The sequence below is a fragment of the Coregonus lavaretus genome (genome assembly GCF_964263955.1).
Source record: "Coregonus lavaretus genome assembly, chromosome: 38".
NCBI lineage: Eukaryota > Metazoa > Chordata > Actinopteri > Salmoniformes > Salmonidae > Coregonus > Coregonus lavaretus.
In genome coordinates, this window is record NC_140025.1 from 11,169,396 (window position 1) to 11,186,800 (window position 17,405).

Below are 17,405 nucleotides of genomic sequence, written 5' to 3' on the forward strand. Positions count from 1 at the left end.
AAATAAGGACAAAACATTGTTAGCTTACATTCCATGGCATATGGAACATTTTGCCCTTACAATAACTTATATTTGCTTTAATTAATATTGTTAAACAGAACTCTTGTCGACTTTGTCAAAGTTGGTCTTGTTACCTCCTCAATCAGTCTTGGCATTTTCCTCGTCTTGAACCAAATCCTCTTCATCTTCTTCTCCTGATCCTTCTGGATCTGCAAAACCAGAGCCAACCTGGCTCCCAGCTCCATCACGTAGTCTGTCTAGATCGCCCTTTCCTCCAACCGACACTCACCCCTCCTCTGTGTCAGCTTTGAACCCTCCATGTCTTCCTCTTAGCTAACAATAACTCTGGAAAATACACAACGTTGTAGTAAGTGGGTGTTGCTAACCAAATAATAATGCATCTCTTTACAATGTGCACACGTTTTCTTCCCAGCTACTTACAATTAATCAAGTGAGAATCCTGATCCAGATATGTTTAGGCAATAGGCCTATCTGAATTACTAGTAAAAAGTTGGCTACTGGAAAAGCGACCAAGTTCAAATGAATCGATTTTGGCTGTTCTTATCATTTCGTGAACAATATCCTTCATGACATCATCATTGTGATGCAAGGCGTTGCCATGGCAGATGAAAAAGCACAACACAGACTTTAAAAAGCAAACTTCAGGGTCTTTCTGTACCTTACTATTGAGCCTTATTCAACCCCTCATGTAGCTCTACTCCATATTGGGCCTGGTTCTCACAAACCACACTAATCACTTCCATCATATCATTGAAAACACTGTGTTTTGGGTAGAAAATGACTCTATATCCATGCAGGACCTAACTTGTACAGTTTCATCTATTTTAAAAACCAAGGAGGTAAAAATGCCAGTCTTCTCTTTGAGTCCCCTTGAGTGCACCTCAATTTAAAGAGGTCTATCAATTCAACCATTTGAAATGGATGTCCATTCAATTAAGAACATATTATTCTTATTAGAAATGAATCAGCTACAAATTAGGTAGGCGTACTTGTTTTTTTTACACAACCTACTCTTTTGGTACATATTTATTGAGATAATTGATTACAACATATGTTGGTGATTAACACAGAGAGAGGTTTTTTTTCTGTCATCAATAGAATGCATTAGCCATTAGGCTGGCTCACTACAATTGTAACATGACATCTCAGGTGTCAGGATGAAGCATTTTCTCACAAAAAGAGGACTCAAGCAAACTATCTCTCTTCAACAGTTTCACTAGTCATGTTAGGTCTACTTAAAATGTCACATTCATACACAAGTAATTTGAAAATAAGTTATACTACTGAAACACATTCACAATAAGTTATATTACAACCTACCTCTGAAGTAAGCAGTGTGTTCTCTCACTAATGAAATAGGACATTAATAATTTGTCAGTGGTTAGTTGAATCAGTCTCTTTGCACTGTTCAGTTTGTCTGTGCAACAGGTAACCTTCCAGAATCGGAATCTTGTGATGTCACAATGGAGTCCCCATTGCCATGGTTACCCACAGCAGCTTTCATGTGTAATCAAATGCTGGCACAATTTAGTTTATTTATTTTAGATTTTTTGTACCTATGCAGCACAGTCATACCTAATATATACAATGAATCCATATAACCTAATTTTTTATTAAAATAAAATGCTATAACTCATGTAAAATGGTTGACCATTCAAACAACATGTGTTTTGCCTAATTAAAAGTCTATATGTTTTAGATATCATAAATAGCAGCCAGGCTTACTTAGGTTGTTTGTTCGATCTCAGCCTACCACTAATGCCAATATTTTTCATCATCATCATCATCATCATCAATGAAATACATAGGCTACCTTACTACAGTAAAACAAGTCTTCCATAGTCTATGTCACCTCAGTAACAAAGTTCCAAAAAAGAAATGAGGGTTCAAGAAAACATCTCTCTTCAATGGCCTCAGCTATTAGCCATATGATCAACAAGGTCAACTGCAGCACTAAAATCAAGAAGCAGCTCATCCACAAGTTTATCTTGGTCAAGTGATCTGAGCCATTGATCGATTAAATCAACGAGAGCTGTTGCAGTCGAGTGATCCTTACGGTATCTTTACGGTACGCATGCTCATAGAGGGATAAAATTAGCTGGATGTGTAATTATATAGGCCCAAAATTTTTTATTGAAGAGTAGGTGTCATTGATGTTTAGCATTTAAGTTAAATAAGTAATTAAATAAAGAAATCAATATCAGCTGACTATAGAAAAGTATTGTTTAAAATTATGTTTGAACATTTTCTTATCCGTGTCTTTCCAGTTGATATAACCAAACAGACAACCTTTGTTGCTCAAGAGCGTCACACATTCCTCCATTCATTCTCTATCATATTCCCCTCCATCAAATTCCTCTATCATATTCCCTCCATCATATTCTCTCTATTATATTTCTCTCCATCATATTCCACTCCATCATAATACTCGCTATCATATTCCCTCTATCATATTCCTCTTTATTTTTACAGGGAATCCCAATTGAGACCAGTGTCTCTTTTTCAATGGTGCCCTTTGTTATATCAATTAACAATCCAAACAGCTTAAACAGATAAAATTACATACAGAGTAGAAAATATATAGAGCAAAATTATTAGACTTGAACACATACATTTCACAATGAACAGGTCTTGTATTTAACCAGTTGAGCTGACAACCATTTTGCACTGTTTCACTAGGGCTTTAGTCATCAATCTAGCAAGAGGGAAATATTTTATTAATGTAGTGGTGTCCCTCCCCCCAGGAAGCTACGACCTTTAGCTTTCACCTGGAATTGTTCATTTATGTCTGAGAAAAAAAACACTTTCCAAACCATATGATCTAGTACACAAGAAAAGTATAATACAACATTCTTTACTACTTTGCCAAACATTTCATGACATTAGTGAGAGTCAAAATCTGTAAAATTTGTGAATGTCTAAATTAACATTTGGGCAATTTGACCAGTGTACATCACTCCTATAGACAATGAGAGATGGGCTATGTAAAGGTCTCGATTTTGTCGTTCTGAACAAATGTTTGACTTCCACACAAAATTACTTCTTGACTTATTTTAGGTTTAAGGAAGTGTGTAGGTTTAAACTATTGCTTTAAAGGGAAGAGAGGGGGAGGAGGAGAGAGCGCGAGAGATGGGGGGAGTGGGAGAAAGAGGGAAGGAGGGGGAGGAGGGGGAGGAGGGGGAGGAGGTGGAGGGCAGCTGTGTCCGACACACCATACTTACACCTGCAACAGGTAGGCCAGGGGGCGGGACCTGTAGGTGAGACTCATAACATGATAAGGGGGGCAGGTGAAGAAGGGGTGTTGCTGGAGTCAAGGAAGGGAGGGTGTTCCTACGAGCCCCCTGCCAGCGAGACGGGGAGCAGGGAGGAAGTCTGTCCATGGAGCATTTCTGGGTCATTGGGTCGCCTCCAATGAGATTAGATCACCCTCTACAATGTAAAGCAGTTTGAGTACTGGGGGGTTCTCTGTATAAATCCAAGGTGAAACCTCCAGGGGCTAGCCTTCTCTCAGCAGAGAGTCTGCTCTGGGCTGCCTGCGAAAGGTGCTCCTCTGTGGGAAAGAGGAGAGAACAAGAGGCCCCAGAAGAGATCTCCTTATGGTAGTGATGGACAGATCAACTCTCCTTGTTATCTTCCACCTCTTCCTCTTCCTCTTGCTCGGCCTTCTCCCTCCTTTCCTTCTTACAGTCTTACAGTCCTTCTTACAGTCATTTTCTCCCTTTCCTCCTTCCTCTCCTCCCTCTTTCTCTTCCTCTACCTTCCTCTCCCTCCTTCCCTCTTGGTAAACCTTGTTTAGTCGAGCCAGATTGTGGATAGCTAGCCATGGTTTAGACCACTGTCGCTGTCTGGGTGGGGGGATACAGGACTGGTCCACTGGACTCAGCTCACATGGGGAGAACCTGCTGCTGCTGCCACTCCCCCTCTTACCTGGGATGAGATCACGTTTGGAGGAAACCTGGCACCATCCCTACGGTGAAGCATGGTGGTGGCAGCATCATGCTCCGGGGAGGATTTTCAGGGACAGGGACTGGGAACACGCCCCATTCACATCGACGGGGCTGTAGTGGAGCAGGTCGAGAGTTTCAAGTTCCTTGGTGTCCACATCACCAACAAACTATCATGGTTCAAACACACCAAGACAGTCGTGAAGAGGGCACGACAACGCCTTTTCCACCTCAGGAGACTGAAAAGATTTGGCATTGGTCCCAAGATCCTCAAAAAGTTCTACAGCTGCACCATCGAGAGCTTCCTGACCAGTTGCATCACCGCCTGGTATGGCAACTGCTCGGCATCCGACCGTAAGGCGCTACAGAGGGTAGTGCGTACGGCCCAGTACATCACTGGAGCCAAGCTTCCTGCCATCCAGGACCTATATACTTGGAGGTGTAAGAGGGAGGCCCAAAAAATTGACAAAGACTCCAGTCACCCAAGTCATAGACTGTTCAGCAAGCGGTACCAGAGTGCCAAGTCTAGGTCCAAAAGGCTCCTTAACAGCTTCTATCCCCAATTCATAAGACTGCTGAACAATTAATCAAATGGCCACCCGGACTATTTACATTGACACCTCCCCCCTTTGTTTTTACACTGGTAATAGGAATCTGGATCGGTTTCCTTTTCTTTTTACCTTGCTTTTGTTATTATTATTATTTTTTAAAGTTTTCTTTTTACATTTCGTAAAATGTTATAATTACAAAAACATTTCATTTTAATTTCAATTTAGTAACATACTGTATCATTCAAATAAATATTATTATTTGTCTAATCATATTTTGCCAGCTAACTGGGTGGCAGGCTGCAATCAGTTGCTGTAATTAAGTACAGCAGCCACCAACCATCTAACGTTAATGCCTCGGATAATGAGGTTAGAAGAACAGCTGAATGGTCGGTAGCTAGCTGGCTCAATTACAGGTACTCTTAAGCGTGAAATAACATTGGAAACAACTAACCACAGTTGCTAAAAGTTACTAGTAACTAGCTAGCTAGCTAGCTAGCTTTGTTGGTCCAAGTGGTGGGTTAGCTAGCACTCGTGCTTCGCCGGGGTCCACCGAATAGAATACTTACCTACAATAATTACCTACAATAACCTACAATAACTACCTAAGTAAACTACCTATAATACCTGACTACAATACCTACATACAATCTAAATACATGGTTTAAGCTTTACTCAACAACATATAAGAAGCCAGCTTATCTCCTGCTAGAGAAAACACAACCCCTCCCGACAACCTCGAGGCAAGAGACCTTTCTCTCTTTCTCGTCATCTTTCAACTTCTTATTCAGTTCCTTATTTTTCTCTTTTTCCTCCATCTTTAAAAATGTGACTTTCTGCTTGAGGTTCATGGCCAGAAAGCCCACTCTTCCCAGGATGGTCTCTGCTCTCTCTGATGAAACCGTCCCATTGGAGCTCTTGGAATGGGCACGGTCCGCCTCACTCTTCAAACCCTCCCTCGGGCTCACCTCCTCCTTGACGCTCCTCTCTTCACTCTCAATGTCAATGCCTGTCCAATAATCCTAACAGGAAGACATTGACTCTAGATGTAATATTGTTCCAATGTGGCACATTCAATACACATTTGAGTGATCAACATACATTGATGGCCTCATGGGGCACACAATTTAGAGGACAGTAATTGAGGTAACTTGTTTATTTGTATCCCAAACCGATTTTGTAATAGCCATAGATGTTCTTCCTGGGTCCACACCAAACGTAATACAAATGTTAACCCTAGTAAGGGGTGATGTTTTATACTATGAGCATAGATTAGCAGGGTTGGGGTCAATTCAATTTCAATTCCAGTCAATTCAGGAAGTACTTAATTCAATGCTTTGAATTGAAATGGAACAGACCCCCAACCCTGTAGAGTAGAAGTGTAAAATAGGACACCTACCTTTGCCTTTTTCAGCGTCCAGGGCCTGGGTTCCTCATCCTCTGACCTGCATATGGAGGCTCTCACTCTAACAGGCGTCTTAGTGGCCATGCAGAGCAGAGGGGTTGCCAGAGTTAAGTTAGCATCTGGGACCAGCTGGTGAGCATGAGGGCAGCGATCCACCTCTTCACTAGTGCCCTTCCCTTTCTGCTCTGGCTGCTTGTGGTCCTTGTCATGGATGCATGCCAGGCTTGGAGGAAGTGCTAGGACAGGGCTTTTATCACTCATCAGTTACTCTCTCTTGACAGTGGATGCAACTGCACTTGCCTCTGTGTTAACTGAGCACTATGTGGTGTCCTCAACTGTCTCCTCTGGCTGCTTGTGGTCATTGTTGTTGTGAATGCATTGCAGACCTGGAGGACTTTTATCATCCCAGGTGTAAATAGCAACAGTTGCCTCTGTGTCGACTGAGCACTTTGTAGTGCACTCAACTGTCTTCCATAGCGGTTTGTGGTCATTGTTGTGGGTGCAGGTCAGGATTAGAGGCAGTGTTGCAGGTGCAGGAGGACTTTTATCAGCCAAACACTCCTCCGTGTGTTCAGTGGACACAGAAACGGCTGCTTCCCTGGCAACTGGACACTTGTTGGTGTCCTCTACTGCCTCCCCTGGCAGATTGTGGACAGTGGAGACGGAAACGGCCGCTTCCCTGGACACTTGACTCTTGGTGGTGTCCTCTACTGCCTCCTCTGGCTGCTTGTGGCCATTGTCTAGAATGTGTGGCAACTTTGAAGGCAGCATTGGAGCCGGGCTTTTATCACCCAACAGGTTCTCTCCCTGGACAATGGATGTGCCTGCAGTGATCGCTGTGGTAACGGAGGACTCGGTGGCATCCTCTTTTGTCTCCTCTGTCAGTTTGTGGTCAGAGTCTCGGATACATGGCGAGCTTGGAGGCAGTGCTGCAGGGTCAGGAGGGCTTTGATCAGCTGCCATGTCTTCTTTGAGGTGAGTGGACACATCATTGTTTGTTTCACTGATAACTGGACACTTGGTGGTGTCCTCTACTGCCTCCCCTGGCAGTTTGTAGTCAACTTCAAAGACAAGTGGCAGACTTGGAGGCAGCATTGGGACAGGGCATTTAGCTGCTGATCTGTACACTCCAAAATCAACAGTAGCTGTGCCTGCAGTGGTCTCTGTAGCAACTGAGACCTCATAGGTATCCTCTACTGTCTGCTCTGATGGCATGAAGTCATCGTCAAAGACTGTTGGCAGGCATGGAGGCAGCACTGAAGGAAGACTTCTAGCTGCCCATCGATTCTCTCCCTTGACAGTGGCTGTGGTAGCAGTGGTCTCTGTGGCAACTGGGCACTCTGTGGCTGAAACAGCAGGCTTAGAGGTTTCGAGGAAATTGAATGAATTGCCAATGAACCGCTGAGCCAGGGGTGGGAGGGAGTAATGATAGAATCTGTCCTCTTCCTCAACATTAGATATTGCCACTGGAGCAACTGAGACCTCAGTGGTGCCCTCTACTGCCTGATGTGGCTGCATGGAGTCTTCGTCAAAGAAGTGTGGCAGGTATCGATGCAGCATTGAGGAAAGATGTATATCTGTCCATAGGTCCTCTCGTATACCTGTAGATACATCTGCAGTGGCCTCTGTGGCAACTGGGCATTCAGCAGACTGGCAGGTTTCAGGGACAAAGTATGAAAATACAATGAACCGCTGTGCATCCTGAGCGCGTATGGCAAATGGAGAGGGGGGATGCAACATGGTAGGTATAGGCCTCTGATTGGTGAAAGCCAGTGGTGGGAGGGAGTCAATACAGGGAGCCATGAACTCATTGAGAGGACAGTTGCTCACATCTCACACATTCTGCGTGAGAAAAGAAACAGACATGATGAAAGTGATCACATTCAGTACATACATACATACTGTATGAGTCAGCACTACTTACTTATACATCACATATATATATATATATATATATATATATATATATATATATATATATATATATATATATATATATATATATATATATATATATATATATATATATAGTGTCCTCTAAGATGCTCTGCACCAGTCTGTCCCAACCCTTGGTCCCCTAGCCAATGGGCCAGCTAAGTGTAAAAATACATGCCCCACACCCAGCATAACATTTGACATTTTAGCCATTTATCAGACGCTTTTATCCAGAACGACTTATAGTTAGTTAGTGCATTCAACTTAAGGTAGCTAGGTGAGACAACCACATAATCCTGATATGAGCGTCTATGATAGAACGGTTGTTTATTTTTTATGACCAGACAACCATAAGAACTGAGGACATAAATTCACTGAAACAGACAGACACGATACAACACATTTAGACAAGAACAGTTATAAGCATTGCCATGGTGTAGCCTAATACAAAAATAAATAAGGACAAAACATTGTTAGCTTACATTCCATGGCATATGGAAAATTTTGCCCTTACAATAACTTATATTTGCTTTAATTAATATTGTTAAACAGAACTCTTGTCGACTTTGTCAAAGTTGGTCTTGTTACCTCCTCAATCAGTCTTGGCATTTTCCTCGTCTTGAACCAAATCCTCTTCATCTTCTTCTCCTGATCCTTCTGGATCTGCAAAACCAGAGCCAACCTGGCTCCCAGCTCCATCACGTAGTCTGTCTAGATCGCCCTTTCCTCCAACCGACACTCACCCCTCCTCTGTGTCAGCGTTGAACCCTCCATGTCTTCCTCTTAGCTAACAATAACTCTGGAAAATACACAACGTTGTAGTAAGTGGGTGTTGCTAACCAAATAATAATGCATCTCTTTACAATGTGCACACGTTTTCTTCCCAGCTACTTACAATTAATCAAGTGAGAATCCTGATCCAGATATGTTTATGCAATAGGCCTATCTGAATTACTAGTAAAAAGTTGGCTACTGGAAAAGCAACCAAGTTCAAATGAATCGATTTTGACTGTTCTTATCATTTCGTGAACAATATCCTTCATGACATCATCATTGTGATGCAAGGCGTTGCCATGGCAGATGAAAAAGCACAACACAGACTTTAAAAAGCAAACTTCAGGGTCTTTCTGTACCTTACTATTGAGCCTTATTCAACCCCTCATGTAGCTCTACTCCATATTGGGCCTGGTTCTCACAAACCACACTAATCACTTCCATCATATCATTGAAAACACTGTGTTTTGGGTAGAAAATGACTCTATATCCATGCAGGACCTAACTTGTACAGTTTCATCTATTTTAAAAACCAAGGAGGTAAAAATGCCAGTCTTCTCTTTGAGTGCCCTTGAGTGCACCTCAATTTAAAGAGGTCTATCAATTCAACCATTTGAAATGGATGTCCATTCAATTAAGAACATATTATTCTTATTAGAAATGAATCAGCTACAAATTAGGTAGGCGTACTTGTTTTTTTACACAACCTACTCTTTTGGTACATATTTATTGAGATAATTGATTACAACATATGTTGGTGATTAACACAGAGAGAGGTTTTTTTTCTGTCATCAATAGAATGCATTAGCCATTAGGCTGGCTCACTACAATTGTAACATGACATCTCAGGTGTCAGGATGAAGCATTTTCTCACAAAAAGAGGACTCAAGCAAACTATCTCTCTTCAACAGTTTCACTAGTCATGTTAGGTCTACTTAAAATGTCACATTCATACACAAGTAATTTGAAAATAAGTTATACTACTGAAACACATTCACAATAAGTTATATTACAACCTACCTCTGAAGTAAGCAGTGTGTTCTCTCACTAATGAAATAGGACATTAATAATTTGTCAGTGGTTAGTTGAATCAGTCTCTTTGCACTGTTCAGTTTGTCTGTGCAACAGGTAACCTTCCAGAATCGGAATCTTGTGATGTCACAATGGAGTCCCCATTGCCATGGTTACCCACCGCAGCTTTCATGTGTAATCAAATGCTGGCACAATTTAGTTTATTTATTTTCTATTTTTTTGTACCTATGCAGCACAGTCATACCTAATATATACAATGAATCCATATAACCTAATTTTTTATTAAAATAAAATGCTGTAACTCATGTAAAATGGTTGACCATTCAAACGACATGTGTTTTGCCTAATTAAAAGTCTATATGTTTTAGATATCATAAATAGCAGCCAGGCTTACTTAGGTTGTTTGTTCGATCTCAGCCTACCACTAATGCCAATATTTTTCATCATCATCATCATCATCATCAATGAAATACATAGGCTACCTTACTACAGTAAAACAAGTCTTCCATAGTCTATGTCACCTCAGTAACAAAGTTCCAAAAAAGAAATGAGGGTTCAAGAAAACATCTCTCTTCAATGGCCTCAGCTATTAGCCATATGATCAACAAGGTCAACTGCAGCACTAAAATCAAGAAGCAGCTCATCCACAAGTTTATCTTGGTCAAGTGATCTGAGCCATTGATCGATTAAATCAACGAGAGCTGTTGCAGTCGAGTGATCCTTACGGTATCTTTACGGTACGCATGCTCATAGAGGGATAAAATTAGCTGGATGTGTAATTATATAGGCCCAAAAAATGTAATTGAAGAGTAGGTGTCATTGATGTTTAGCATTTAAGTTTAATAAATAATTAAATAAAGAAATCAATATCAGCTGACTATAGAAAAGTATTGTTTAAAATTATGTTTGAACATTTTCTTATCCGTGTCTTTCCAGTTGATATAACCAAACAGACAACCTTTGTTGCTCAAGAGCGTCACACATTCCTCCATTCATTCTCTATCATATTCCCCTCCATCAAATTCCTCTATCATATTCCCTCCATCATATTCTCTCTATTATATTTCTCTCCATCATATTCCACTCCATCATAATACTCGCTATCATATTCCCTCTATCATATTCCTCTTTATTTTTACAGGGAATCCCAATTGAGACCAGTGTCTCTTTTTCAATGGTGCCCTGTGTTATATCAATTAACAATCCAAACAGCTTAAACAGATAAAATTACATACAGAGTAGAAAATATATAGAGCAAAATTATTAGACTTGAACACATACATTTCACAATGAACAGGTCTTGTATTTAACCAGTTGAGCTGACAACCATTTTGCACTGTTTCACTAGGGCTTTAGTCATCAATCTAGCAAGAGGGAAATATTTTATTAATGTAGTGGTGTCCCTCCCCCCAGGAAGCTACGACCTTTAGCTTTCACCTGGAATTGTTCATTTATGTCTGAGAAAAAAAACACTTTCCAAACCATATGATCTAGTACACAAGAAAAGTATAATACAACCTTCTTTACTACTTTGCCAAACATTTCATGACATTAGTGAGAGTCAAAATCTGTAAAATTTGTGAATGTCTAAATTAACATTTGGGCAATTTGACCAGTGTACATCACTCCTATAGACAATGAGAGATGGGCTATGTAAAGGTCTCGATTTTGTCGTTCTGAACAAATGTTTGACTTCCACACAAAATTACTTCTTGACTTATTTTAGGTTTAAGGAAGTGTGTAGGTTTAAACTATTGCTTTAAAGGGAAGAGAGGGGGAGGAGGAGAGAGCGCGAGAGATGGGGGGAGTGGGAGAAAGAGGGAAGGAGGGGGATGAGGGGGAGGAGGGGGAGGAGGTGGAGGGCAGCTGTGTCCGACACACCATACTTACACCTGCAACAGGTAGGCCAGGGGGCGGGACCTGTAGGTGAGACTCATAACATGATAAGGGGGGCAGGTGAAGAAGGGGTGTTGCTGGAGTCAAGGAAGGGAGGGTGTTCCTACGAGCCCCCTGCCAGCGAGACGGGGAGCAGGGAGGAAGTCTGTCCATGGAGCATTTCTGGGTCATTGGGTCGCCTCCAATGAGATTAGATCACCCTCTACAATGTAAAGCAGTTTGAGTACTGGGGGGTTCTCTGTATAAATCCAAGGTGAAACCTCCAGGGGCTAGCCTTCTCTCAGCAGAGAGTCTGCTCTGGGCTGCCTGCGAAAGGTGCTCCTCTGTGGGAAAGAGGAGAGAACAAGAGGCCCCAGAAGAGATCTCCTTATGGTAGTGATGGACAGATCAACTCTCCTTGTTATCTTCCACCTCTTCCTCTTCCTCTTGCTCGGCCTTCTCCCTCCTTTCCTTCTTACAGTCTTACAGTCCTTCTTACAGTCATTTTCTCCCTTTCCTCCTTCCTCTCCTCCCTCTTTCTCTTCCTCTACCTTCCTCTCCCTCCTTCCCTCTTGGTAAACCTTGTTTAGTCGAGCCAGATTGTGGATAGCTAGCCATGGTTTAGACCACTGTCGCTGTCTGGGTGGGGGGATACAGGACTGGTCCACTGGACTCAGCTCACATGGGGAGAACCTGCTGCTGCTGCCACTCCCCCTCTTACCTGGGATGAGATCACGTTTGGAGGAAACCTGGCACCATCCCTACGGTGAAGCATGGTGGTGGCAGCATCATGCTCCGGGGAGGATTTTCAGGGACAGGGACTGGGAACACGCCCCATTCACATCGACGGGGCTGTAGTGGAGCAGGTCGAGAGTTTCAAGTTCCTTGGTGTCCACATCACCAACAAACTATCATGGTTCAAACACACCAAGACAGTCGTGAAGAGGGCACGACAACGCCATTTCCACCTCAGGAGACTGAAAAGATTTGGCATTGGTCCCAAGATCCTCAAAAAGTTCTACAGCTGCACCATCGAGAGCTTCCTGACCAGTTGCATCACCGCCTGGTATGGCAACTGCTCGGCATCCGACCGTAAGGCGCTACAGAGGGTAGTGCGTACGGCCCAGTACATCACTGGAGCCAAGCTTCCTGCCATCCAGGACCTATATACTTGGAGGTGTAAGAGGGAGGCCCAAAAAATTGACAAAGACTCCAGTCACCCAAGTCATAGACTGTTCAGCAAGCTGTACCAGAGTGCCAAGTCTAGGTCCAAAAGGCTCCTTAACAGCTTCTATCCCCAATTCATAAGACTGCTGAACAATTAATCAAATGGCCACCCGGACTATTTACATTGACACCTCCCCCCTTTGTTTTTACACTGGTAATAGGAATCTGGATCGGTTTCCTTTTCTTTTTACCTTGCTTTTGTTATTATTATTATTTTTTAAAGTTTTCTTTTTACATTTCGTAAAATGTTATAATTACAAAAACATTTCATTTTAATTTCAATTTAGTAACATACTGTATCATTCAAATAAATATTATTATTTGTCTAATCATATTTTGCCAGCTAACTGGGTGGCAGAATGCAATCAGTAGCTGTAATTAAGTACAGCAGCCACCAACCATCTAACGTTAATGCCTCGGATAATGAGGTTAGAAGAACAGCTGAATGGTCGGTAGCTAGCTGGCTCAATTACAGGTACTCTTAAGCGTGAAATAACATTGGAAACAACTAACCACAGTTGCTAAAAGTTACTAGTAACTAGCTAGCTAGCTAGCTAGCTTTGTTGGTCCAAGTGGTGGGTTAGCTAGCACTCGTGCTTCGCCGGGGTCCACCGAATAGAATACTTACCTACAATAATTACCTACAATAACCTACAATAACTACCTAAGTAAACTACCTATAATACCTGACTACAATACCTACATACAATCTAAATACATGGTTTAAGCTTTACTCAACAACATATAAGAAGCCAGCTTATCTCCTGCTAGAGAAAACACAACCCCTCCCGACAACCTCGAGGCAAGAGACCTTTCTCTCTTTCTCGTCATCTTTCAACTTCTTATTCAGTTCCTTATTTTTCTCTTTTTCCTCCATCTTTAAAAATGTGACTTTCTGCTTGAGGTTCATGGCCAGAAAGCCCACTCTTCCCAGGATGGTCTCTGCTCTCTCTGATGAAACCGTCCCATTGGAGCTCTTGGAATGGGCACGGTCCGCCTCACTCTTCAAACCCTCCCTCGGGCTCACCTCCTCCTTGACGCTCCTCTCTTCACTCTCAATGTCAATGCCTGTCCAATAATCCTAACAGGAAGACATTGACTCTAGATGTAATATTGTTCCAATGTGGCACATTCAATACACATTTGAGTGATCAACATACATTGATGGCCTCATGGGGCACACAATTTAGAGGACAGTAATTGAGGTAACTTGTTTATTTGTATCCCAAACCGATTTTGTAATAGCCATAGATGTTCTTCCTGGGTCCACACCAAACGTAATACAAATGTTAACCCTAGTAAGGGGTGATGTTTTATACTATGAGCATAGATTAGCAGGGTTGGGGTCAATTCAATTTCAATTCCAGTCAATTCAGGAAGTACTTAATTCAATGCTTTGAATTGAAATGGAACAGACCCCCAACCCTGTAGAGTAGAAGTGTAAAATAGGACACCTACCTTTGCCTTTTTCAGCGTCCAGGGCCTGGGTTCCTCATCCTCTGACCTGCATATGGAGGCTCTCACTCTAACAGGCGTCTTAGTGGCCATGCAGAGCAGAGGGGTTGCCAGAGTTAAGTTAGCATCTGGGACCAGCTGGTGAGCATGAGGGCAGCGATCCACCTCTTCACTAGTGCCCTTCCCTTTCTGCTCTGGCTGCTTGTGGTCCTTGTCATGGATGCATGCCAGGCTTGGAGGAAGTGCTAGGACAGGGCTTTTATCACTCATCAGTTACTCTCTCTTGACAGTGGATGCAACTGCACTTGCCTCTGTGTTAACTGAGCACTATGTGGTGTCCTCAACTGTCTCCTCTGGCTGCTTGTGGTCATTGTTGTTGTGAATGCATTGCAGACCTGGAGGACTTTTATCATCCCAGGTGTAAATAGTAACAGTTGCCTCTGTGTCGACTGAGCACTTTGTAGTGCACTCAACTGTCTTCCATAGCGGTTTGTGGTCATTGTTGTGGGTGCAGGTCAGGATTAGAGGCAGTGTTGCAGGTGCAGGAGGACTTTTATCAGCCAAACACTCCTCCGTGTGGACAGTGGACACAGAAACGGCTGCTTCCCTGGCAACTGGACACTTGTTGGTGTCCTCTACTGCCTCCCCTGGCAGATTGTGGACAGTGGAGACGGAAACGGCCGCTTCCCTGGACACTTGACTCTTGGTGGTGTCCTCTACTGCCTCCTCTGGCTGCTTGTGGCCATTGTCTAGAATGTGTGGCAACTTTGAAGGCAGCATTGGAGCCGGGCTTTTATCACCCAACAGGTTCTCTCCCTGGACAATGGATGTGCCTGCAGTGATCGCTGTGGTAACGGAGGACTCGGTGGCATCCTCTTTTGTCTCCTCTGTCAGTTTGTGGTCAGAGTCTCGGATACATGGCGAGCTTGGAGGCAGTGCTGCAGGGTCAGGAGGGCTTTGATCAGCTGCCATGTCCTCTTTGAGGTGAGTGGACACATCATTGTTTGTTTCACTGATAACTGGACACTTGGTGGTGTCCTCTACTGCCTCCCCTGGCAGTTTGTAGTCAACTTCAAAGACAAGTGGCAGACTTGGAGGCAGCATTGGGACAGGGCATTTAGCTGCTGATCTGTACACTCCAAAATCAACAGTAGCTGTGCCTGCAGTGGTCTCTGTAGCAACTGAGACCTCATAGGTATCCTCTACTGTCTGCTCTGATGGCATGAAGTCATCGTCAAAGACTGTTGGCAGGCATGTAGGCAGCACTGAAGGAAGACTTCTAGCTGCCCATCGATTCTCTCCCTTGACAGTGGCTGTGGTAGCAGTGGTCTCTGTGGCAACTGGGCACTCTGTGGCTGAAACAGCAGGCTTAGAGGTTTCGAGGAAATTGAATGAATTGCCAATGAACCGCTGAACCAGGGGTGGGAGGGAGTAATGATAGAATCTGTCCTCTTCCTCAACATTAGATATTGCCACTGGAGCAACGGAGACCTCAGTGGTGCCCTCTACTGCCTGATGTGGCTGCATGGAGTCTTCGTCAAAGAATTGTGGCAGGTATCGATGCAGCATTGAGGAAAGATGTATATCTGTCCATAGGTCCTCTCGTATACCTGTAGATACATCTGCAGTGGCCTCTGTGGCAACTGGGCATTCAGCAGACTGGCAGGTTTCAGGGACAAAGTATGAAAATACAATGAACCGCTGTGCATCCTGAGCGCGTATGGCAAATGGAGAGGGGGGATGCAACATGGTAGGTATAGGCCTCTGATTGGTGAAAGCCAGTGGTGGGAGGGAGTCAATACAGGGAGCCATGAACTCAGTGAGAGGACAGTTGCTCACATCTCACACATTCTGCGTGAGAAAAGAAACAGACATGATGAAAGTGATCACATTCAGTACATACATACATACATACATACTGTATGAGTCAGCACTTCTTACTTATACATCACATATATATATATATAGTGTCCTCTAAGATGCTCTGCACCAGTCTGTCCCAACCCTTGGTCCCCTAGCCAATGGGCCAGCTAAGTGTAAAAATACATGCCCCACACCCAGCATAACATTTGACATTTTAGCCATTTATCAGACGCTTTTATCCAGAACGACTTATAGTTAGTTAGTGCATTCAACTTAAGGTAGCTAGGTGAGACAACCACATAATCCTGATATGAGCGTCTATGATAGAACGGTTGTTTATTTTTTATGACCAGACAACCATAAGAACTGAGGACATAAATTCACTGAAACAGACAGACACGATACAACACATTTAGACAAGAACAGTTATAAGCATTGCCATGGTGTAGCCTAATACAAAAAGAAATAAGGACAAAACATTGTTAGCTTACATTCCATGGCATATGGAACATTTTGCCCTTACAATAACTTATATTTGCTTTAATTTAATATTGTTAAACAGAACTCTTGTCGACTTTGTCAAAGTTGGTCTTGTTACCTCCTCAATCAGTCTTGGCATTTTCCTCGTCTTGAACCAAATCCTCTTCATCTTCTTCTCCTGATCCTTCTGGATCTGCAAAACCAGAGCCAACCTGGCTCCCAGCTCCATCACGTAGTCTGTCTAGATCGCCCTTTCCTCCAACCGACACTCACCCCTCCTCTGTGTCAGCGTTGAACCCTCCATGTCTTCCTCTTAGCTAACAATAACTCTGGAAAATACACAACGTTGTAGTAAGTGGGTGTTGCTAACCAAATAATAATGCATCTCTTTACAATGTGCACACGTTTTCTTCCCAGCTACTTACAATTAATCAAGTGAGAATCCTGATCCAGATATGTTTAGGCAATAGGCCTATCTGAATTACTAGTAAAAAGTTGGCTACTGGAAAAGCGACCAAGTTCAAATGAATCGATTTTGGCTGTTCTTATCATTTCGTGAACAATATCCTTCATGACATCATCATTGTGATACAAGGCGTTGCCATGGCAGATGAAAAAGCACAACACAGACTTTAAAAAGCAAACTTCAGGGTCTTTCTGTACCTTACTATTGAGCCTTATTCAACCCCTCATGTAGCTCTACTCCATATTGGGCCTGGTTCTCACAAACCACACTAATCACTTCCATCATATCATTGAAAACACTGTGTTTTGGGTAGAAAATGACTCTATATCCATGCAGGACCTAACTTGTACAGTTTCATCTATTTTAAAAACCAAGGAGGT